Consider the following 23,962-nt stretch of genomic DNA (forward strand, 5'->3'; position numbering starts at 1 on the left):
TGATGCCCACGTTCCTAGTGCCTGGGCTGCACTTATTCTGTATTTAGCCCACAGGTATAAGTTAAATTCACATTCCAATTTTGAAATGCAAAATGCCCCAAATTTCTACTCCCTGGCCAAAAGGTAAAGCTGAATTCCAGACCCATATATATGGCTTCCCCCTGCACAGCCCCATCTGGATATCCTACAGATATTCAACATCTCCAAAAAAAACCCTTATCATCTTTCTCCACACAGCCTCATGGCCCAGGCCAGAATCCTGGATATTTTCTTGGACTCCTTCATTTCTAGTTAAATCAGTTCCCAAGTTCAGTCATTGCTACTTCCTGAATTGTCCTCACATCTCCCCTCTTCCCTTCACCTCCACTACCCAAGTCCCTCACTAGGACAATTACGGTAGACTCCTATTGTCCCACCTGTGCCAACCATTGGTCTCCCTCGAGTCCCATAATGCATCCATTATAGGGTGAATTTTTGAATATGCCCACATCCGATCATGCGATTCCTCCCTCCTTTTCTGCTGGAGCACATTTGTACAAAACATTTATTATATTGTTTTGCAACTCTTCGTTGACATTTTCCTGTCCCCCCCCCAGTCTCAAGTTCCACAAGGGTAAGAAGTATTAGCTTTTCTCTTGTTGTAGCCATGTCAATATAGCATAGTGCTTTGCTATACATGCACATAAAACTTAATTTAAATTCAAGAATAGTGCTTTCTGTAATTGAGGTTCTTGTCACTTATATAAATGTTTTCATCTCAATTTCATAAGCTATTTTCTTGCCCATTTTCCCACTTTAAAACTATTCTAGGTCATTTTCAGGCACAGTGCTTGGCATAAAAGACTCTGAGCACCGAATGGTTGCACATGACTTGTAATTGGTCTAAGACTTCACTTTCTGGTCTGGGAGGTCAACCTTCTAGATTTATAACTCCTAATTTATTTCCAAGTTACTATAAACTGATATTTTTCAAGGCAATTGACATAGCATCTCATATCCATCCCAGTTCTTGTGAACTACTTTAAAAGGATCAGATTTTTATTTCTTCAGAATGGATAGATTCAATAAAGTAAAATTAATTCCTTATGAAATCAATCCAATCCAAGATATACATATACATACATATTTATGTGTCTCTATATATACATATATACATAAAATGTCATCAGCATACTGAGTGTCTTGCTCATGTTCAGATGCACAAATTTGTGACTATGTTTGTCATCCACCTGCTCCTCACTTGGTATAAATAATCCACGTGATTGGGTATGCCAGCACATTGTGATTTGTCATGTAAAACCTAATTTTTAATTTAATGTAATTTTACTCTTACAGCATCCTCTGTATGCTGGTTTATAACATTCCCTAAAGCAGAAAATAAGGCATGTAAGCGCTTTGTGATTTTCATTCAGCTATGAACGTATCTCTGAAATGGGTCCTCAGTGTGTCTAGAAGCTCGTGGTCCCTTTGGCTGACTCTCATTAGAATTAGAGGTTCTGGGACATTGGGAGAGAGTGGTGTTGATGGTAATAAGAGAGAGGAGACTGATCTGTCTTCATGGGAAAATGTATGGACCCAGGCTTTTACCAATGGGTAGCCAGGTTCTACTAGCCAAGGAGCATAAATGTGACCCTTCTTCCTCCATAATAATTTAGAACTGGTCCATTCAGGTCGCATTTGCATCCTTCTTGTCCTTATTGGTTGCCAATACCTGTACCATTACTGCCACCTCTGTGCCACTCCTGAGCACGTGGGAAACCATTCTGCTATCTTTCCGGCCACCCCGGGCTGCAGGAGTTCTGAGGCTGTCTCAGGCTGTCTGTCTGGATACTTCACAGCCCTTTCTCTTCTGATTCTCTTGTTTGGAGGCTGGGCTTAGGGAACGCCATGAGGCCCACCCTCAGCCTGGCTGCCCTTGGTAGATGGGACCCAGAACACAACCCATCTGAGGATCCTACCTCCTTCTGCATGGCCAGGCCTGCACTTTGCAGGAAGATGGGGGACAAGGAAAAGCATGCTTGCTGACCAGCACCTAGCCCATGTCTCTCCCCTCCCTTCCTCACCCCAGGTCTAACAAACGCTCTGTAGTCTCAGGGGCAGTAGAGGCAGGCTAGGGCTGATCATACATCCATCTGGAATATCTTGTCTTGATACCTGGTCCTTGGCTTTTTAGTTTCAAAAGTCAACAATCTGCCTCACCAACCATTGTTTCTGCTGTGTCCTCTCTTGGCAGAGGAGAGCGAGTGCCAAAGAGCCTTACTGCTTATTGTTGCTCGAAAGAGGAAAAGCAATTAGAAGAATAGAGGGAAAAATATCGGTTCCTATATCAAAACATTTTGCACTACATGCAATTTCATTTTGGTTGTTTTGTTACAGTTTTAGTCTTAATCATTGTTATAATGAAAACTCAGTTCTTGTTAATAAAGGCTAAGACTTTTAGTGTTAGTAAAGCATTAAAAGGATAAATTTTAAAACATTCAGCATTTGCCCCAATCCCACCGTCAGAATTACACTGTGCCTAGAATAGTCTTCCTACACGTGGCTCGGTTGCTTCATTTTATACGTCTTGCCTAATAAGTAAAATCATTGGTAATTAGCATACCAATGAATCAGGCTGTACAGTTGCCTAACATTATGTATACATTTCAGTTGTGTTTTCTTACTCCTTTGCCTCAAGTTCAAGTTAAACCTGGTCCTGTCATTAGTTTTTTGGAAGTGTGTGCCTTCTAAATTAATTAGAACTTACTTTACTAAAACGTCATTTTGATAAAGAGAAGCCACAAATATCTTTTAGTGGGTCATTAGTTTATTTTGAATCTTTTGAGTTCTCAAAAAATATATCTGAAAATTTTAAAAATTGAAATAGAAGAAAAATAAGCAAAAGAGTTTACGATGCGTTAAATCTTTTCAGCTGGTTTCTGAAACCAGTCCTCCGAGACGCTGGGGTAATTTTATTCCTGTCAATTCCGGCTGCAATTATTGGAAACCAAGCATTTGTAGACACTGGTAAGAGCACTTTCTTCAGAGGGTTATTGTGGAGATCGAGATAGAAAAGAGCCTGGCACCTGATAAATTCTTGACAAATACATAATAACTACGATTCTGGTGGCATCCTGGGAGGAAACTATCCAGGAAAAGACAAAACTACCCCCGACATCCTGCAGAAAGCGCTGATGTCCCTGGGGCCTTGATGGCAGGGTCCCAGAGGGCCCAGCTTCATGGGCAGGCGCTGGAGGTTTGGGGAGCACAGGGAGACTCAGGCCAGGTGCCAGGGATCCGACAGGAGGAGGAGGTGCCCAGAGTGACATCACACAGGCCGCTGAGCTTCCAGCAGCTAAGGCGTTAAAGCGGGGCGGCTCCCACCAGCGGAGGCAGCCAGCCAGCGAGCTGAGGAGGAAAGTAAACAATTTAAGTTGACCCTAAATTAAGCTCTTCCTTTAAATTTCAAGAGTATATTTAAGCAAAGCAGATTAATTTTTCTGAAGAAAAGAAAGAAGAGGACAAAGAAAAAGTAAACTTGGAGGAAACTGCAGAGAGGGCAGCAGAGCCCCAGGCATGAGACACGGAGTGAAGGATGAGCTGGCAGCCAGGCTCTTCCTCCTGCAGGACCAGCGCAGATCAGGAGCCGGACGCAGACCCCAGCCCTGCTGCTGGAGCTCCTCAGGACCTGTTGTCAAAGTTAAATTAGAGACAGTACTTTTTTTTCTTTTTAACATTAATGCATATTATCTAATTATATGTATGATTATTCTTAAGCACATATTGATCTAATTCAAAGTTTCAGTTAAGAATTCTGAGCATTGATTATATTTTTATAAACCATCTGATAATAGGTGAGGTAGGGAAAAAGTCTATTTGATGAGGTTAATCTTTCATTTCTGAACAAATTCAGAGCAAAATTTGAGGAGAGGGAGGGGCATTCCGAACTGCAATGATAAAAATAATAAAGAGCAGTGGTAGTTACATAAATATATGCAAATGTTTTCATATGAAATTTTTGATATTTTAAAAGTTAAGAACCATTTATCTTCATCATAATTATGTTAAATCTTCCAGGTCACTTGATAAATGATCAAATGTAGTATGTTATTAAGTCGTTCTTTTGGGGCCATTCATGAGTGCCTTGAAGACCACAATCATTTCCGGGCTCCCAGTGGGGAGCCGTGTCTCCATGAGGCAGGTAGAGAACCACCTTGAAGACCATCCCCCCACACACAAGGGTAAGCGTCTTCCTTCCTTCTTTGCCTCTGTTTTCGCAAGTCTCTCGCCTCCTTCTCTCTTCTCCCTGTGTGATTCTAACGCCTTTTCCCCCTGATATCATCACCCTATATTCACTCCTTTCCTTTCTAAAATGCTAAAGAGAAAAATGGCAAATGTTATAGAAAAATTAGTCTGCTTTGCTTGGATATATTCTTGAAATGTAAAGGAAGAGTTTAATTTAGGTTCAACTGAAATCACTTTTCTTGGATTTTTATTAGCACTCCTCACACATGTAATTGATTCCTTGCGATATTTTATAAACTTTTATTTAATTTCTGGCTTTTCCAGCAGAGTGAGCCCTGTGGAGGCAGGTTCCGCCTTGTGTGTTTCTATCTCCCCGGCACCTGTCACAGTGCCCAGTGCGTGGGAGGCTTTGGGACTCTGAGGGCGGGAAGTTTTCTCAGATATGCGCCAATCACTCATCCATCCATTTCACCTTAGAATGAAAGATGTTGGTCCAGCAGTGGACCTCCAGCTGTGCACACAGCAAAGTTCCCACCCTTGTGGAGCGACATTCTAGAAGGGAATACAGACTAGGAACAATTAAATAGATAAATATAAGATATAATTTCAGGGACTGATGAATGTTACGAAGCAAAAAAGTAGAGTGTGGATTGAGAGAGTGACGGGGGAAGGAGGGGCAGGGACCTGTTTCAAACAGAGCTGGAGTGTGAGAGCAACCGAGAGGGAGCTGAGAGTGGAGAAGTCAAAGGAAGGGGCTCACAGGGTCTTAGAAGTCTTGGCGAGGACTGAAGCCCCTGGAGGACGATGGTTAGAGGGATGATGGACTGTGGCATACATTTTAGAAGAAACACTCCGGCTGTCCCACAGTAGAGCAAGGCGCTGGCAGGGAGAGTGGTCGAGGATCTGCAACAATCTAGGAGAAGGGAAGGGGGTCAGAACTGAGCTGTATCTAGAAGAAATGACAGAATTTCATGATGGCACTTAGCTGCCAGATTATCAGTTTAGCACTTAAAGTTACACAACTCTTAAATCAAGTTTTTGTGAAATAGAGGTCACAGCTCTCATCCTCCCTCGTAAAGGTGGTCTGTTTGGTCCATTTCCTACATGGTATCACATTCAAAGAAATAAAGTATAACATTCTAAAAAACACGTTGTAAGAAATTCAGAGTTTTATTGAATTCTCTTGGAAAGTACCACAGGAGATCATTCGCCTCACACCACTGACTTAAAAATCCCTTTTCACCATCTTCATTTCCTCTGTTTCTCATGTGGCTCAGCAGGTGCCCGCATTCTCTCTCTTCCTTCTCTCCTCAGTTCTCCCTCAACCAGCACCGGCTCTTCTTCTCTCCCTCTTCTCTTGTCGGTTTGGGGAGCTCCTTCTTTTTCTATCTATCTACCTCTGTCTTGAAATGCTCTTGGCCTCTTTGAATGTAGACCAAAGTGCCGCTCTGGATACCTCAGATTTCTCCTCTCTGCCCATCTCCTGCTCAGCCCAGTGGAGTCACAAATCCAGGCTGGGCAGTTGCCACAGCAGCAAGACGCATATCCTCAAGGTCAGGGCATGAATGGAAGGCTTCGAGACTCACACTAATACTTGTTACCTCTCTTACATTTATCTTAGGCCCAGAGCCAGAAAGATCAGATCTAAAAGATCTGGAAGTCAGCTCAACTTAAATTTAAACTAGAAATATCAAGAGATCACTCTGAGAGACAAGACTGAAAAGTCATTATCTTCTCTGAGTTGACCAAGATTGAAACACTTATATTCATAAATAATTGTCTTGAAGATCAAAGAAACATTCTTATGGCATAAAATATACCATGCATCATTTAGGTATGAGAATGTTTTAAACTTCCAACTGATTTAGAAATCATTATTTTGAGAACCCTAATTTGTGGAGCCTTGACTCATCCTTATCTTGATGATCCTATTTTTTTATATTCTTAAGATGGAGGTTTTTCTATTAATTTTTAAAAATTTATTTCTCATTCATTCAATTATTATAAAATCTTGTTATGCCAGTTTAATATTTTAAAGTAAAACTATAATTATTTGCTTATAAAATTATGGACAGCTGTACTTCAGTAAGACATATATGTTTAATACCAGAGAGCAAAATAACTGTTAGATAAGATACATTTTTGTAAATGCTTTAATGATTGATGTAATTATAATTTTTATTCCTCATAATATAATAAAAATGCTTATAGAATATTAAATATGGTCTATAATTGTGCATTTTAACCCTCTTATCCTGAAAATAAAGTTATCTGAATCAAGTCTTTGTTTTCCATATTTTAAATTTTTTTCCAACTAACGAGGTAACCTCATTATGAGCTTGCTTAATAGTACTCTATATAAATACATACACGAGAAAGGTCATTTTAGAGACACAAAAGAAACATAAACCAAACATCTTTTTTAAAATAACTTGCTTTTTTCTGTTAATAATAGCTTATTATACTATAAATGGAAAATATAGAAAAACATATAAAACTAAAAACAAAAGTTGCCCAGAATACCACCGTGAAGATGAAACCCTCATTTCGATATATTTTCTTTCAGTCTTTTCTCCATGCTTTTATAAGTCCATAAAATGATTACCACTAATTGGAATAATATTTTGTGTACAGTTTTGTATCTTGCTTTTTATACTCAGTGTTGTAACCATTAACATTTTCTACATCAACATAATTTAGTTTAAAACAGAATAACTTTGGATCATGATAGGAGCTCTGAAGGTTACAAACCATAATGATGTTCTCTTAAGCAACTCGAGGGAGGGTGCTGGACTGCAGTAGACCAGAGGGGAGGGAGCCGAGGAGACACGATGGTTAAATTTATGTGTCAACATGACTGAGCCATAGGGTGCCCAGACATTTGGTGAAACATCATTCTGGGTGTGTCTGTGAGGGTGTTTCATTGGTAGACCTAGTCAAGCAGATGGCCCTCCCCAGTGTGGTGGGCATCACCCAATCAGTTGAAGCCCTGATAGAACAAGCAGACCGAATAAGAGTGAACTCACCTTGCCTGCCTCTTTGGGCCGGGACATCAGTTGTTTTCTGCCCTCGGATTGAACTGAGCCTAGGCTCTTTTTGGGTCTTGAGCCTGCCGGCTTTTGGACTGGAACTTACACCATTGGCTGTCCTAGGTCTCAAGCTTGCCAACTGCATGTTTTGGGACTTGTTCATCCTCTACAACCATGTGAGCCAATTTCTTAGAACAAATCTCTTTTATATGTATCCATTTGATTCTGTTTCTCTGGAGAATGCTGACTAATATAGAAGTTACAGTAAAAAGAAAAGAGTTAGCCAGGCAGAACAGCAAGTCGAAAGGTCAAGAAAGAAGAATGAAGTCCAAATGTTTGAAGAATTAGGAAAAAAGAGGCCAGGGCAGCTGGATAACAGAGGTCAGTGGTGGGAGGGGGAGACTGAGCGGGACGCAGAGGCCAGGGCGTCCTGACGAACGGCTCTTCTGAAGCTGTGCCTGCGCCTGTCTGCTCTCCCCACCACCAACGTCCACTAGTGCCCGGGCTGTGTCACAGGGTGACGTAGAGTTAACTGTACACAGAACACTCTGAGGGTGGCATGTAGAAGACAGTGTGCTGGGTTGATGAGCTTTCATGAGGAACGAGGGACAAAGACATGGCATTTAGGATAGGACGTGTGGGCCACCAAATAAGCTGTGTTTTGGAAATCACGCACTGAGGTGTAGGGCAAGGAGCAGGAAGTGCCTCCAGGATCACAGGTTGTTTTATAGGACTGCATCCCACAGTTGGAGATGTATGAGTTAAGCTAAAATTAATCTGAAATTAAGCAGATGTCCATAACCCTGACCTGTACCAGGCAGAAGCATTGTATTCATTTGGAGCATGCTAGAAGAAGAAATGTGAAACAGAGGCGTTTCAACTGATATACCATATTCTTTATCTAATTGATTAAATCCTCATCAATATTTCTTGTTTTCTGATTTCAGGGTAAGAGCCCTTTTAGGCGGGGTCATGTAGGTTAAAATGTGAGAGTAAAGCAACATCGAGAGCTCTGGATGGATCTGTTAAGATTTAAAGAGTTTATGTGGAAGACATCAAGAAACAGTAAATGAGGAATATTAAACAGCAAAACTTCAGAAACTCACCAGAGTCAGGTGTCCTGAGAGCCATATAGCTTTTAAGACAACTGTAGTCAATGTCTCCCATAAAAGGCTTGCCTCACCCAGGTAATCTCCTGTTTAACGTCCACGTGAGCAGTCGTCTGTGATCTGCGACATGTTGGTGGGCTGGACCACGAGTGGGTGAGGATCGTAGTTGAGGTTCTTAAGAACATGCCTCAGCCCACATCTATCCAGAATGGTATGAGTTTAAACAGCACTTTCATATGCTGCACCTAATTCTTACAATATTTAACACTATTTTTCGCAGAAGCTAAAAAATTTACTCGAGGATGTATAGCTACACAATGGAGCAAGAACTGTAAACCCAAGTGTTTGTTGCTGCATTTTCTAACTCTGAATTTTTTTGTCACACCGTCAGTCTAATGATGTGAAGGATTATTAGCTTTAAAGATGGTTCGAAAATCATGTCTCCTCATTTTGTGCCTTGATGAAAGGTGAAAACGGAAGACAACAGAAAAGCTATCTTGCCCAAGATCAAGGATGAACAAAGCAAGAGAGCTGGGACTAAAACCCAGATCCTCTCAACTCAAGAGCCTCTAAGGAGGATCTAAATTCTTTTTGTACTTTCCTATATTTGACATTTAATTAATTAGTGAGTGGTAGTCTTTTTTAAATTTTATAATATTGAGTTCCTAAGATTTAGAGAAATCAATGGAAACTTTTGTATAAAACTAGTTTCAAGCTTTATATGCATTTCTGAAATTTTTCTGGGTTCATTCAAATAGATTCTAAAGGAAACGTGTTTAAGTGTAAAGTTCACATGCATTCTATTCAACTCCACCAGTGCTGATTGAGAACCTAACAGGTGTAAATTAGTGTGCTAGACATGGTGTGTAGAAGCATCCTGTAATTCCCCAGCTCAGTTCTGGGGGATCTCTCAGAGGATCCTTTCTGATGAGTGAAATGGCAATGCGCATAAAGGCCATAGCAATTCCTGCAACAGGCAGTAAAAGACTAATAAAGTCCACTGTAAAGGCTATTAGATCAAAAATTACATAAATGTGGGGCTGGCCCCGTGGCCGAGTGGTTAAGTTCACGCGCTCCGCTGCAGGCGGCCCAGTGTTTCGTTGGTTCGAATCCTGGGCTCGGACATGGCACTGCTCATCAGACCACGCTGAGGCAGCGTCCCACATGCCACAACTAGAAGGACCCACAACGAAGAATATACAACTGTGTACCGGGGGACTTTGGTAAAAAAAAAAAAATTACATAAATGCGTTTTAATTCTGAATAATTTAGAAACAATTACTCAGCATAGTGAAAGGACATGTTGAATGATTTTGAAGAAACAGCTACATTGTTTTCCACTCCCAAGTTACAGAACTGAAGATACAGGTTAGATCTGCTCATCATTTTTTATTATTCTGAAAAATAAATTAAGCAGGTCTATGATTTAAGTGACTTGCACACATTGGTAGTAACTTGCATGCTAGCTTAACAAATGGAATGAAAATATACTCTTTGCTGCAGCTATAGAGGAATTTTCACCATATCCTCTCCTTTCTGTTCACAGCCAACCCCCTGCCATAAAACCTAACAGAGACAAAAGATTAAGAAATGATGTCACAGCCACAAGACACCACACCTATGAAACATAACGTTTCAAATAATTATTCCCACTTGTCTGTAACTGTGCACATGTGTTAAACCACAAAAGCAAACAGAAACTAGAGCCACTTCTACTCACACTTGAAGTTCACAAATAGTGTGAAGTTAATTTTTTTGTGCTTCAGATTGCTTTTGCTAAAGAGTGCTCTTTTTTCTTTTACTTTCTCTTTTCTTTTTACTTATTACGAATTACAGCGTATATTCCTAGGAATGTAATGTCTAGGCAGAGGTTAAGGATAGTAACAGAACGAACATCCATGTATCATCTCTGAGCTTAAGAAACAGGGCATTTCCAGGGCGAGGGGACCTCTGCCTGCATGTTCCTGTTGTAACCCCGTGTTCCCTCCCGGGTAACTGCCATCCTGAAACGTGTCTTAATATGCTCTTGCTTTTCTTCACAGTGTTACCACACGTCTATGTATTTCTAGGCAATAGATTTAGTTTTGTCTATTTTTGCATTTTACTCACAGTATGATTTTTTTAATATATCATCTTCTGTGACTTTTTCTTCAAAATTTAAGTATGAGCTGTGCTTTCGTGCTGGCCACAGATGCAGAGCATCAAGGATGTGAATAAATCGTAGTTTACTTATCTGTCCTACGGATGGCGAATATTTTAGTTGTTTCCATGGTTCCTTTTTTGTTTGTTTGCTGTGATGAACAAGCTGCTATGAACGTTTTTCTACAAGTTTAGAAGTTCTTTTTTAAAACACAAAGCTTTGCTCTCAGGGAAACAGGCACAAGCAATGCAAATGCTTTGGAACATGATTCAGTCTATGATGTTAAGAAATAGTGCAGCTATATTTTATTCTTATAAACAACTTTATATAATAAGGTGTTCCTGGAAACTTACATGAATATAATCTTATTTTGTAATGGGAGTGTGTGTTTGTTTCTTTAAACATAAAAAGAAAACCTTCCTATATAAGGAAATCCTTGTATAAGTGTTCTGGAAGGAATTTTTTTTTTTTTGAGGAAGATTAACCCTGAGCTAACGTCTGCTGCCAATCCTCCTCTCTGTGCTGAGGAAGACTGGCCCTGAGCTAACATCCGTGCCCATCTTCCTCTTTATATGTGGGATGCCTACCACAGCATGGCTTGACAAGCGGTGTATAGGTTCATACCCGGGATCCGAACTGGTGAATCCCAGGCTACCGAAGTGGAACGTGCAAACTTAACCACTGTGCCACCGGGCTGGCCCATGGAAGGAATTCTTTTGAAAATAAGTAATCTGAGTTGAGTTTAGAAGCTACATTTGCCATATTAGAGGTACTTAGGGAATAAACGGCGGTCTTGGCTCCATCCCTCCACCTTCCCCTGGTCTGTGGAGGCAAAGTCACAGTCTCCCGAGCCACGTCTTTGGCCTTTCTCTTGGCTCCTCTTTGGCATGTCTCTTGGCTCCTGGGCTCTTAACTATGTGGCCACGTGCAGCTGGACGATGCTTTATCAGGGCTCACGGGTGAGGGCTCATCATGAGGAGCCTGCCCTTTCCTCAGGACAGAATTCCGGTGCACCCGTGGCACCGTTTACAGGAACACCAGAGTGAGGAGCCAACGTCACTGAGCGTTAGTCAAGAATCGTCAAGTGGATCTTTCTCTGTGTGTTATGTTTTTCCAACTGTATATTTCATATCGAAAATGTATGTTCTGCATAAGCAGCAGCAAAACAGAGTTATGACTCATTCTTCTTATTTTTGTGTCCTTATTTTTATTGAGGTACGTGGATCAAAGCTGCAGCTCCAAGCTAATTTGCAGTGAAAACATAATAATTTGATAAATATAAAAGTTGTTTTTAAGGACTGAATAAAATTTTTTAAAAGGGGTATTTCATTTGTCTTAGGCACTTTTTAAAACACAAGGAATTACTTCCATCAACAGATCCTGTAGGGGCACTGAGCACTCAACATGACACACATTCAGAAAAAGAGATACACAGTAGCAATCTGACGTCATGAACTTACCTCATGTTTTTATTATAATCCATCCATTGAAAAAATACTTATTAAACATCAACTATATGTCAAGCCTGTTATTCATGCTGGAAATACTTAAAGAAGTGGGTACTGTAGTACAGGGACAGATAATCAACAAATGAGCAAGGCAAAAAATGAACAGGTGGCGATATAGATATGACTAGATACTGTGAGTAGCATCTGGAATGAAATAGTGCCGTGATGGAGAATAACGGAGGGAACTGCTTCAGAAATGTGGCTGGGAAAGGCCTCCCTGAGGCAGCGATGTTTATAGTCACGATGTTCTAACACCAGTGTGTGTAGTTGTCACCCTGTTCCTCGTGTTGATATTTCATTACTGATCTAGGGAGAAACTTCATCAACTTTCCATATATATCCTATTTGAATATCTCTTTGTCAACTTGTCAATTTTAAGATACAGATAGATTTCAGAATCCAAAGTCCTTTTCGTTCAGAATTACATATTATATAACTTTGACAGTACGATCTATTGGTGAAGGCAATATTTACCCCTGGAGGTCTTAACGTGACTTGTTTTCATTGAAATCAATTATTGGCATAACTTTGAGTTTTTCTTTGTCTCCCCTGCCAGACTGGTGGCTCCAGGAGGCGGGAAGTAATCTGCTGCCAGAACAAGGCTTTGTGCATCGTAAGGAGTCATTTTTTTAAGAATTGCCCAAAAGAAGTTTCTAAGATGAATATTAGCAGTGGGATCTGTTATCATTATTACACTTACTCTCTTCCCAGTGGGGCCTAACTTTGCAGATGTTCACTTCTTTCTACTCTTGACCTAACAGCCTTCATTTCCTCTTCAAAATTGTGAAGGTTGGGGACCTTAGAAAGAAAAGAAAAATTTCTCTGATCGTTCCATGCCAGAGTTGTTATGGGAAAGCTGTTCCTGTGCATTAAGCAGCATACATCATTTGTGCTTGGTTTCCTCTATTCCCTTTAGCATTCTGATGAAGGGCCCTCTTTTATTAGGCAGGTGAGAAGACTGCAGGAGGAACCGAAATAGAGAGAGGCTTCTTTGCAGATCCAGTCACTTGAAGCGTCGGGGCTGCTGGCGGGATGGTGGGATGGCGGGAGGCCTGGGCAGCTGCGCGGAGATGTGGGCCGGTCCTCAGTGCCTGGGAGGAACAGTGCTCACTTTGAAGAAGTATCATGTACTCCAATTTCTCCACTCTTTAAGTAATTATACTAACTGTGAGAGTTTGCGTATATACCCTATTAGCTGTTTGGCCAAAAATAAAAGCAAAAGCCATTTCCTACCTTTATTCTACTTCATTGCTTTCATATAGAGAATTGCTTTCCACAATGAATTACTTTTCATGGTTAAAAAAAAAGTAATATAAAAATATATGTTCCTGGGGAGGAGTGGGTGATGGGCCCTCTCATACACTGCTAGTGGACGTGTGAGGTCATTAATTCATTCAACAAATGTTACATGCCAGGCACGGCTCTGGGTACTGGAGATACGGCAGGGAGGCAAACAAAATCGCTGCCATCGTGGAATTCACATTTTCACTGGGGAGGAACAAGCACATACGTAGTAAAGTGATGGTATTTTATGCTATGGAGAAAACTGAAGCACGAGAGGAGGATGCGGAGTGTTGGTGTGAGGAGGGGGTGGTATTTAGCGTGCTGGGGAAGACCTGACCTTTGAGCAGAGCCGTGAAGGAAACAGAGAGCCAGCCATGCAGATACCTGGAGGAAGAGCCCTCAGGACAGATGGCACAGGGAAGGCTATGGCTGGAGGCCTGAGCAGGCGGGGGTGCAGGGAAGCCCATGGGCCTGGGGCAGTGAGGGAAGGAGAGACAGACAGGAGATGCGGCCAGGGTCCAGGTCCCGGTGAGGGAGAAAGTGTCTGCTTTTTATTTTAAAGGGGCTGCTAAGTAGGATAGGACTTGTTTTAAAAGATTCCCTCTGGCTTCTGTGAATCGTATTTGAGCAAAACTGACACTAGAGAGAGGGGTTAGGAGGCCATTCCAGTCATCCAAGCAAGAGACAATCGTGGCTGGGCCCACTGGGGTAGCAATGGAGATGGGGAAGTGGTCACAGTCGAGACATATTTGGAAATACTATTTTTAGGTATATATAAAAAAGGTTTGGTCAAGGATGATTCTATCATTTTTGGCTTGAACAATTATATGAATAGAGTTATTTCATCAAATTAGAAAATCTGTAGAAGAAGTAGCTTTGAGGGAAGAAACCAAAAGTTTTGTATATGATCAATTTGAAATGCCTATTAGAAATCCAACTGGTACCGTCAATACAGGAGTCTGGAGCTCAAGGGGAGGGGCTCAGCTGGAGAAGCCATCGTGGGATTGTCAAAGCAGAGATGGAATTCAGATCCACACCATGGGATGAGATTCCCTCAGAAGTCAAACCACATCAAGGACGGAAGAATAAAAGGAGTGAAACAGAACTGTTGGTTTCAGTTTCCCAGGAGGGACATAACAGAGCTTAGCAAGGAAGAGCATGACCCCTGTGGTCAGTTTGGGTTCAAACCACAATCTCAGCACGGACTGATTCTTTGACCATGTGACACAGGTAAAATGGCAGTTTTATAGATATTATCTCATAGAATTATCGTGAAGATTAAATGAGAACCTGATCACAAAGTACTCAACATGTAAGTGCACAATAGAGGTTAGTCATCGTTGTTGGCGTCATCTTTCTCATCGCTGATAAGCGACAACTTCTAAGGAAAAACAGATGATCATATGTACTAATGACGTTCTGAGGATAAAAGAGAGTGGTAGGCAGGGGTTCAGGTGTTTACACCCATCACAGCACCAGCGTCCTCTGCCTCTTCATCTTTTCTTTTATAAAGACTTCAGTTGCTTACAGACACCAGCTATGTGGCCCATCTCCCTCCCTATCTTTAATTTCTGGATCTCTCTTTTACTTGAATGCTGCTGTGCTTATTGTAATATCCTAAGAAGATCTGGGCTTTTTTTTTTTATTAAGGTTATGAAAGTTAACATCCTTGTGAAATTACAGTTGTACATCATTATTAGTCATGTTGTAGGTACACCACTTCACCCCTAGTGCCCTCCCCCCACCGCCCTTTCCCCTGGCAACCACCGATCAGTTCTCTTTGTCCATATGTTAACTACCACCTATGAGTGGAGTCATACAGAGTTCATCTTTGTCTGGCTTATTTCACTCAACATAATACCCTCAAGGTCTATCCGTGTTGTTGTGAATGGGACGACTTTGCCCTTTTTTATGGCTGAGTAGTATTCCCTTGTATATATATACCACATCTTCTTTATCCAATCATCAGTTGCTGGGCACTTAGGTTGGTTCCATGACTTGGCTATTGTGAATAATGCTGCAATGAACATAGGGGTGCATGGAACTTTTGGAATTGCTGATTTCAGGTTCTTAGGATAGATACCCAGTAGTGGGATGGCTGGGTCATAAGGTATTTCTATTCTTAACTTTTTGAGGAATCTCTATACTGTTTTCCATAGTGGCTGCACCAGTTTGCATTCCCACCAACAGTGTATAAGGGTTCCCTTTTCACCACAGCCTCTCCAACATTTGTCACTCTTGGTTTTGGATATTTTTGCCATTCCAGCAGGTGTAAGGTGATATCTTAGTGTAGTTTTGATTTGCATTTCCCTAATGATTAGTGATGATGAGCATCTTTTCATGTGTCTATTGGCCATCCGTATATCTTCTTTGGAGAAATGTCTGTTCATGTCCCCTGGCCATTTTGTAACTGGGTTGTTTGATTTTTTATTGTTGAGTTGTGTGAGTTCTTTGTATATTATGGAGATTAACCCTTTGTCGGATAAATAACTTGTGAATAGTTTTTCCCAATTAGTGGGCTGTTTTTTTGTTTCAATCCTGTTTTCCCTTGCCTTGAAGAAGCTCTTTAGTCTGATGAAGTTTATTTGTTTTGTTAGAGATTTGTTTATTCTTTCTATTGTTTCCCTCATGTGAGGGGTTATGGTGTCCGAAAAGATTCTTTTGAAGCTGATGTCAAAGAGTGTACTGCCGATATTCTCTTATAGAAGACTTATTGTTTCAGGCCTAATCTTTAGGTCTTTGATCCATTTTGAGTTCATTTTAGTCAATTTTCATTCTTTTACTTGTGGCTTTCCAGTTTTCCCAGCACCATTTGTTGAAGAGACTTTCTTTTCTCCATTGTAGGCCCTCAGCTCCTTTGTCAAAGATTAGCTGTCCATAGATGTGTGGTTTTATTTCTGGGCTTTCAATTCTGTTCCATTGATCTGTGCATCTGTTTTTGTACCAGTACCATGCTGTTTTGATTACTGTAGCTTTGTAGTATGTTTTGAAGTCAGGGATTGTGATGCCTCCAGCTTTGTTCTTCTTTCTCAGGATTGCTTTAGCAATTCGGGGTCTTTTGTTGCCCCATATGAATTTTAGGATTCTTTGTTCAATTTCTGTAAAGAATGACATTGGAATTCTGATTGGGATAGCATTGAATCTGTAGATTGCTTTAGGCAGTATGGACATTTTAACTATGTTTATTCTTCCAATCCATGTGCATGGAATGTCTTTCCATCTGTTTATGTCGTTGTCAATTTCTTTCAAGAAGGTCTTATAGTTTTCGTTGTATAGATCTTTCACTTCCTTGGTTAAATTTATCCCAAGGTATTTTATTCTTTTTGTTGTGATCGTGAATGGGATTGAGTTCTTGAGAGCTTTTTCTGTTAGTTCATTGTCAGCATATAGAAATGTTACTGATTTATGTATGTTGATTTTATACCCTGCAACTTTGCTGTAGTTGTTGATTGTTTCTAATAGTTTTCCTATAGATTCTTTGGGGTTTTCTATATATAAGATTATGTCGTCTGCAAACAGCAAGAGTTTTACTTCTTCGTTGCCTATTTGGATTCCTTTTATTTCTTTTTCCTGCCAAATTGCTCTGGCCAAAACCTCCAGTACTATATTGAATAAGAGTGGTGAAAGTGGGCACCCTTGTTTTGTTCCTGTTCTGAGAGGGATGGGTTTCAGTTTTTGTCCATTGAGTATGATGTTGGCTGTGGGTTTGTCATATATGGCCTTTACTATGTTGAGGTACTTTCCTTCTATACCTATTTTATTGAGGGTTTTTATCATAAATGGATGTTGGATCTTGTTGAATGCTTTCTCTGCATCTATTGAGATGATCATGTTTTTGTTTTTCGTTTTGTTAATGTAGTGAATCACATTGATTGACTTGCGGATGTTGAACCATCCCTGTGTCCCTGGTATAAATCCCACTTCATCATGGTGTATAATCTTTTTGATGTATTGCTGTATTCGGTTTGCCAAAATTTTGTTGAGGATTTTTGCATCTATGTTCATCAGTGATATCAGCCTGTAGTTTTCCTTCTTTGTGTTGTCCTTGTTCAGGTTTGGGGATCAGAGTGATGTTGGCTTCATAGAATGTATTAGGGAGTGCTCCATCTTCCTCTATTTTCTGGAATAGTTTGAGAAGGATAGGTATTAAATCTTCTTTGAATGTTTGGTAGAATTCTCCAGAGAAGCCGTCTGGTCCTGGACTCTTATTTTTGGGGAAGTTTTTGATTACCGTTTCTATTTCTTTACTTGTGATTGGTCTATTCAGATTCTCTATTTCTTCCTGATTTAGTTTGGGTGGGTTGTATGAGTCTAGGAATTTATCCATTTCTTCTAGGTTGTTCAATTTGTTGGCATATAGTTTTTCATAGTATTCTCTTATGATCCTTTGTATTTCTTCGGTATCTGTTGTGATTTCTCCTCTCTCGTTTCTAATTTTATTTATTTGAGACTTCTCTCTTTTTTTTTAGTGAGTCTGGCTAAGGGTTTGTCGATTTTGTTAATTTTTTCGAAGAACCAAGTCTTTGTTTCATTGATCCTTTCTACTGTCTTTTTTGTTTCAATATCATTTATTTCTGCTCTAATTTTTATTATTTCCCTCCTTCTAGTGACTTTGGGCTTTGTTTGTTCTTCTTTTTCTAATTCCGTTAGGTGTCATTTGAGGTTGTTTATGTAAGATTTTTCTTGCTTATTGAGGTGAGCCTGTATTGCAATGAATTTCCCTCTTAGGACTGCCTTTGCTGTGTCCCAAATAAATTGGTACAGTGTGTTTTCATTTTCATTTGTCTCCAGATAATATTTGATTTCTTCTTTAATTTCTTCAATAATCCATTGTTTGTTCAGTAGCATGTTGTTTAGTCTCCATATATTTGGCCCTTTCCCACCTTTATTCTTGTAGTTGATTTCTAGTTTCATAGCATTATGATCAGAAAAGATGCTTGATATTATTTCAACCCTCTTGAACTTATTGATGCTTGCTTTGTTTCCCAAGATATGGTCTATCCTTGAGAACGTTCCATGTGCACTTGAAAAGAATGTGTAACCTGCTGTTTTTGGATGAAGTGTCCTATATATATCTATTAGGTCCATCTGATCTAATTTTTCATTTAATTCTATAATTTCCTTGTTGATTTTCTGTCTGGATGATCTGTCCATTGGTGTTAATGGGGTGTTGAGGTCCCCTACTATTATTGTATTGCTGTTGATGTCTCCTTTTAGTTTTGTTAATAGTTTCTTTATGAATTTTGGTGCTCCTGTGTTAGGTGCATATATATTTATAAGTGTTATGTCATCTTGGTGGAGCGTCCCTTTTATCGTTATATACTGCCCCTCTTTGTCTTTCTTTATTTGTTTTGCTTTGAAGTCTACTTTGTCTGATATAAGTATGGCAACATCTGCTTTCTTTTGTTCATTATTAGCTTGAAGTATTGTCTTCCATCCCTTCACTCTGAGTCTGTGTTTGTCTTTGGGGCTGAGGTGTGTTTCCTGGAGGCAGCATCTTGTTGGATCTTGTTCTTTGATCCATCCTGCCACTCTGTACCTTTTGATTGGAGAGTTCAATCCATTCATGTTTAGAGTGATTATTGAAATGTGGGGGCCTACTGTTGCCATTTTATCACTTGTTTTCTGGTTCTTTTGCATTTTGTCCTGATGGAGAGCTGTTACTTTGTGTTATTGTCCTTCTGCTTATCTCCTTTGTTCTGGATTTTGTAGCCCCTTTCCTTTTTTTGATTTTTCAGGAATGAGGTTCTTCCTGAGCATTTCTTGAAGAGGAGGTTTTGTGGCGATGAACTCCCTTAACTTTTGTTTATCTGGGAAAGTTTTTATTTCTCCATCATATTTGAAGGATATTTTTGCTGGGTAGAGTATTCTTGGCTGCAGGTTTTTGTCCTTCAGAGTTTTGAATATTTCATTCCAATCTCTTCTAGCCTGTAAGGTCTCTCCTGAGAAATCTGCTGATAGCCTTATGGGGTTTCCTTTGTAAGTTATTTTCTTCTGCCTGGCTGCCCTTAGTATTTTCTCTTTGTCGTTGACTTTTGCTAGATTCACTACTATATGCCTTGGGGTTGGTCTTCTTGCGTTAATAAAGTTTGGAGATCTATTGGCTTCTGTCCCATGAAGTTCCATCTCTCTTCCCAAGTTTGGAAAGTTCTCAGCTATTACTTCTTTGAAAAGACTTTCTGCCCCCTTCTCCTTCTCTTCTCCCTCTGGTATACCTATAATCCTTATGTTGCATCTCCTAATTGAGTCGGATAATTCTTGGAGAGTTTATTCATTTCTTTTTAGTCTTAGTTCTCTCTCCTCCTCTGTCTGCAGCATTTCTATATTCCTATCCTCCAAATTGCTAATTCTGTCCTCCATATTATCAACCCTACTGTTCAGAGAGTCCAGATTTTTCTTAATCTCCTCCATTGTGTTCTTCATCTCCAGTATTTCTAATTGGTTCTTCTTTATAGTGTCAAGCTCTTTTGTAACATAGCTCCTGAACTCATTGAGTTGTCTATCTGAATTCTCTTTTAACTCGTTGAGTTTTTTAATAATGGCAGTTTTGAAATCATCATCATTTAGGTTATAGGTTTCATTGTCTTTGGGATTGTTTTCTGGGTGCTTAACATTTTCCTTCTGTTCTGGAGATTTACTATATTTTTTCATACTGCTTGATGGTGTGGATTTGTGCCTCCGCATAGAGATAGAGTTTAGTTGCTGCTTCCACTTGTTGCAACTGGTGTGTGTGTGGGGGGGGGGCAGCTGTTTAGACTGCACCAACCAGGAACCCTGTCAGCTGTTACTGACTGGACCTGGACCCCTCCATGTAGTCACAGTGGTCCTTTGGGGTCCCTCATCAGTTGTGGGGGCAATCGCAAGGGGGCCTCAGGCTGCTGGTGTCTACTGTTGCAGCCCACTTAGATGCGCTCCCTCCTTGTGGTCTGCAGCAGTGTTGTGGGCTTTCCCAGCAGCCAGTAGCAGGATCACCTATAATTGCCGCTTTGTCCCTAACAGAGCCCACAAGATCACTCTTGTCCACTATAGGTCCCAGCAGAGCTATGGGTATCTTCTGCAGTCTGTCGTTAGCTCACCTAGCTGTGCTACTTTTGCCCTAGGGCCTTCCCGCCTTGCAGTTGCCAGTCGGGACATCTCCACTAGTGCTGTGCAGAGGCTTTCGCTGAGGCTGCTGTAGGAACCTGGAGTTCCCCCCGGGTTATGTAGCCATTTCACCGGAGCTCCACTCTGCCCCACTCCACTCTCACGGGATCTCTGGGAGCCCTTTGCCTCGTCTGGGACATGGCCAGAGTCTGTGGGCCTGGCGATGGCTTGTAAGCTGCTGCCATGTGGGGAATTCTGCTCTAGGGAGCTTCCTGGTGTTCCGAATGCTGGGCAGGGCCTCCCTGCTAATGGCAAGCAGAGACTTTCCCTGCTGGGGAGGTGCGGGACCTTGGAGCCTCCCCCCAGGCCACAGAGCCAGGTGCTGGAGTTCCAACCTTGTCCCCAAGCATGTCTACGGGAAGTCTGGGCACCCCCTGCACTGACCCATGTGCCAGAGACCGTGAGCCTGGCAGCAGCTTGCGGTCTGGTGCTGTGCCAGGGAATCTGCCCACCAGGAGCTTCCCTTTGTTCTGGATTCTGGGTGGGGCCTCCCAGCTAATGGCGAGCAGAGGCCTTCCCTGCCGGTGTGTGTGGGACCCTGGGGATTCCCCCTGGGCTTAGGTGTAATCACGGGGGGCTTGGGTAGGGCTGTTGTCACCTGTTTCCACTGTCGCTCTGCTGGTGAGTGCACACTCCCGCCCTTGGTGTGTGGCAATGCTATGGGGGAGTCCATTGGAAGAGAGCCTCCTGCAGGAACTAGGCTGTCTGGGGGTCGGGGGTCAGGGTCAGAGAGTTTTCACCTATTTCCACCTCCTCCTGGGGGGAGGTCCGTCCGTCTTCCGATGTATAGTAGCACGAGACTCTTAGGCGTCTTGAGATGCTATCTGGATATCCTTTGTTAATTGGTGAATGTCCAATTAGTTGTGGATTCAATGGGGGAGAGACAAAGAAGACTGCTCACTGCGCCGTCTTGGTCCCGCCCCTCAAGATCTGGGCTTTTAAATGGCTTGTACTTGGGCATGTATAACCCAAGGTCATACATAAGCAGGAGTCACTCAGAGGTCTGTGAGCTGATTAGAAGGAACAAATCAGGAGAATTGATCCACAGACTAAGTTGAATAAGAATAAGTGACCAGAGAGCCGAAGATCTGCCTTCAAGTGAATGGGAAACCAGAGAGGAATGTAGAAAGAGTTAAGGGGACTCCTGTGTAGACAGGGAAGCTGGAGGGTCAGTGAGGTGTTCTCCAGAAGATGAAGAGCGAGAAGAGGATACTGATGATGCTGAAGTCTGACCTGGGAAGGGCTATTTGTTTCCACCATAGGAATTGGGAATAAGTGATGTAGTTGCATTAATTAGGGACCTCAGCCAAGGAAACAGTGGTATTATGATTTAAAAACCTCTCATTTTCCTCTGTGTTGGCTTCATTCACATTTAATATTGCTAATTATCAAGCATCCCAAGTGTAAGTAAAATCAGGGAATGAGCCTAAAAGAATTCAATGCACTGTGTTTCTATTTTGGCAAAATTGCCTTAATAGTAAACAGAAATGAAGTTTTAAAGATCAGAAATGTAGTTGAAAGAATCCGCATTTCCTCCTTTCTATTTAAATTTTGCAGAATTAGCTGTAGAATTTTGTTTCTAGGAACTTCTATATTCTAAAACCCAAGGCAAATCTGAAAAGCATGACAGTGTCATTTAATCTTCTTCAGTTAATCATCAATAATTCATTTGACTCCCATGAGTTCTTCTCTAGGCAGGTACTTACTGGAACTATTTAGCAACTGTTTAGGACAAGAATGTTACCCTGGAGTCGATGGGATCATAAGGGGTCCATGGACGAGCTTCAGCAAGTCTGTAGCCTCCCTGAAATTACACGAAAATTTGTATATTTGTGTCCCCGTTAGTTCTTCTGGGGACAGGGTCCAGAGACACTGCAGGATTCTCAAACCGATTCTTAATATCCCAAAAGTTTTAGCGTGCTTTACCTAAAACAGTTTATTAGCTGTTTAAAATAAAATGTAGATTTCAGAACGTTGATAGATTACCAGTTGGAAGATTTGAAAAGCTATCAGCAGTATGTTACTTCTATACAGACATCTCTGACCTTCTAAAGTCATTTTTCTCAAAAATTATATATCCTGGGTAGTCCCTAAAGTTGTCTAGCTTTTACACTGACAGCGTTTTTTCTCACCACTCTCTTCCTCTGGCAAAGACATCCAACTTTGGATCTGACCTGCCTCTGGGTCAAAACCAACATTTACGGGTTTCCTCTGTTCTCATTCCAAGAGCTTCGACATAGAAAGCTGGAAGGTGGAACAGAGATGTTCTTAGGGCTGTAAGAAGTATCTCTGTTTGTAATGAAACCCTGCTTTGCTTGATTTTGATGGATTTGAGAGAATGATGTGGGGGACAGAAGAAGTGGTTAAGGGAGGGAGAGAAAGAAGCAGACAGGATAAAAGGAGAAAACTAAAAAGCAGTTTTGCCCTACAGAAACACGTCTCCTTCATTGGGACCTGACGAGTTTGCAAATGCTATGTTACTAATCTGTTCAACATATGATGATTTCGAGTTTAGTGAATATGTTTTGTGTAATCAGTTAACAATTGTTTGTTACATATGTACAAGATTCCTAGTGCAGTTCTAGTCATTGAAGAGATATAGAAATTTCACCCTTATCCCTTAGAGGATATATAATTTGATGGGAAAATTAAACTAAAAAATTCTAATCAGAGCAAGTCATAGTCTCACAGTTATATATACACACACACACATATAATCATCTAAGATTATATTTATTAAAACTGGTTTTAGTCTTCTCATTCATTTAAAATTTTTTAGGGGCCAGCCTGGTGGTACAGTGGTTAAGTTTGCACGTTCTGCTTGGGTGGCCCAGGTTTCGCTGGTTCGGATCCCGGGTGAAGACATGGCACCACTTGTCAAGCCACGCTGTGGCAGGCATCCCACATACAAAGTAGAGGAAGATGGGCAAGGATGTTAGCTCAGGGCCAGTCTTCCTCAGCAAAAAGAGGAGGATTGGTGGCAGATGTTAGCTCAGGGCTAATCTTTCTCAAAAAAATAAATTAAATACAATTTTTAAAATTTAAATTATGAAACATTTTAAACACACAGACAACTGTGGAGTATGAGGTACCAGACAGATACCCAACGAGAAGGTTTAATAGATATTAAGTTTTTGGCATATTTTCTTTAGATTTCTTTTCAAAAAGAAAATGAAATACAGTGTTAGAGTTCCAGCTAATACACATCCTTGGCACTCCCTCCTTCCCAGAGGTAAACACAGTCACAATGCTGGCGCACATCATTCCTATGCACGGCTATGCAGCTGTACCTCATGTGTTTTATATTCCTAAAAAATACATTTTGGGAGTTTCAAACTTTACGTAAATAGTATCATGCAGTACATATGATTTTCTGCTTGCCTTTTTTTTTCATTGTTTGGGTATTTACGTATGCTGATACACTGGATCAATTTCACTCATTTTAAGTGTTAGAGAGTATTCCTTTAATCCATTTCAATGCTTCAAGAAGAATTAGTTTGTTTTTATAATTTGCTAAATGAATAC

General features: G+C 40.9%; 1 long non-coding RNA gene across 1 annotated transcript; it reads right to left on the reverse strand.

Annotated features, from left to right (window-relative positions):
* Positions 1 to 2,792: 2,792 nt before the first annotated feature.
* On the reverse strand, positions 2,793 to 7,431 carry LOC139041410 (uncharacterized). Its single transcript, XR_011496496.1, has 3 exons — positions 7,251 to 7,431; positions 4,985 to 5,137; positions 2,793 to 3,387 (listed from the first exon to the last, which is right to left on the reverse strand). It is a non-coding gene; the product is annotated as an uncharacterized lncRNA (long non-coding RNA).
* Between the last annotated feature and the right edge of the window lie 16,531 nt (positions 7,432 to 23,962).

This window comes from Equus asinus, chromosome 21 (genome assembly GCF_041296235.1).
Source record: "Equus asinus isolate D_3611 breed Donkey chromosome 21, EquAss-T2T_v2, whole genome shotgun sequence".
In the NCBI taxonomy this organism is placed as follows: Eukaryota; Metazoa; Chordata; class Mammalia; order Perissodactyla; family Equidae; genus Equus; species Equus asinus.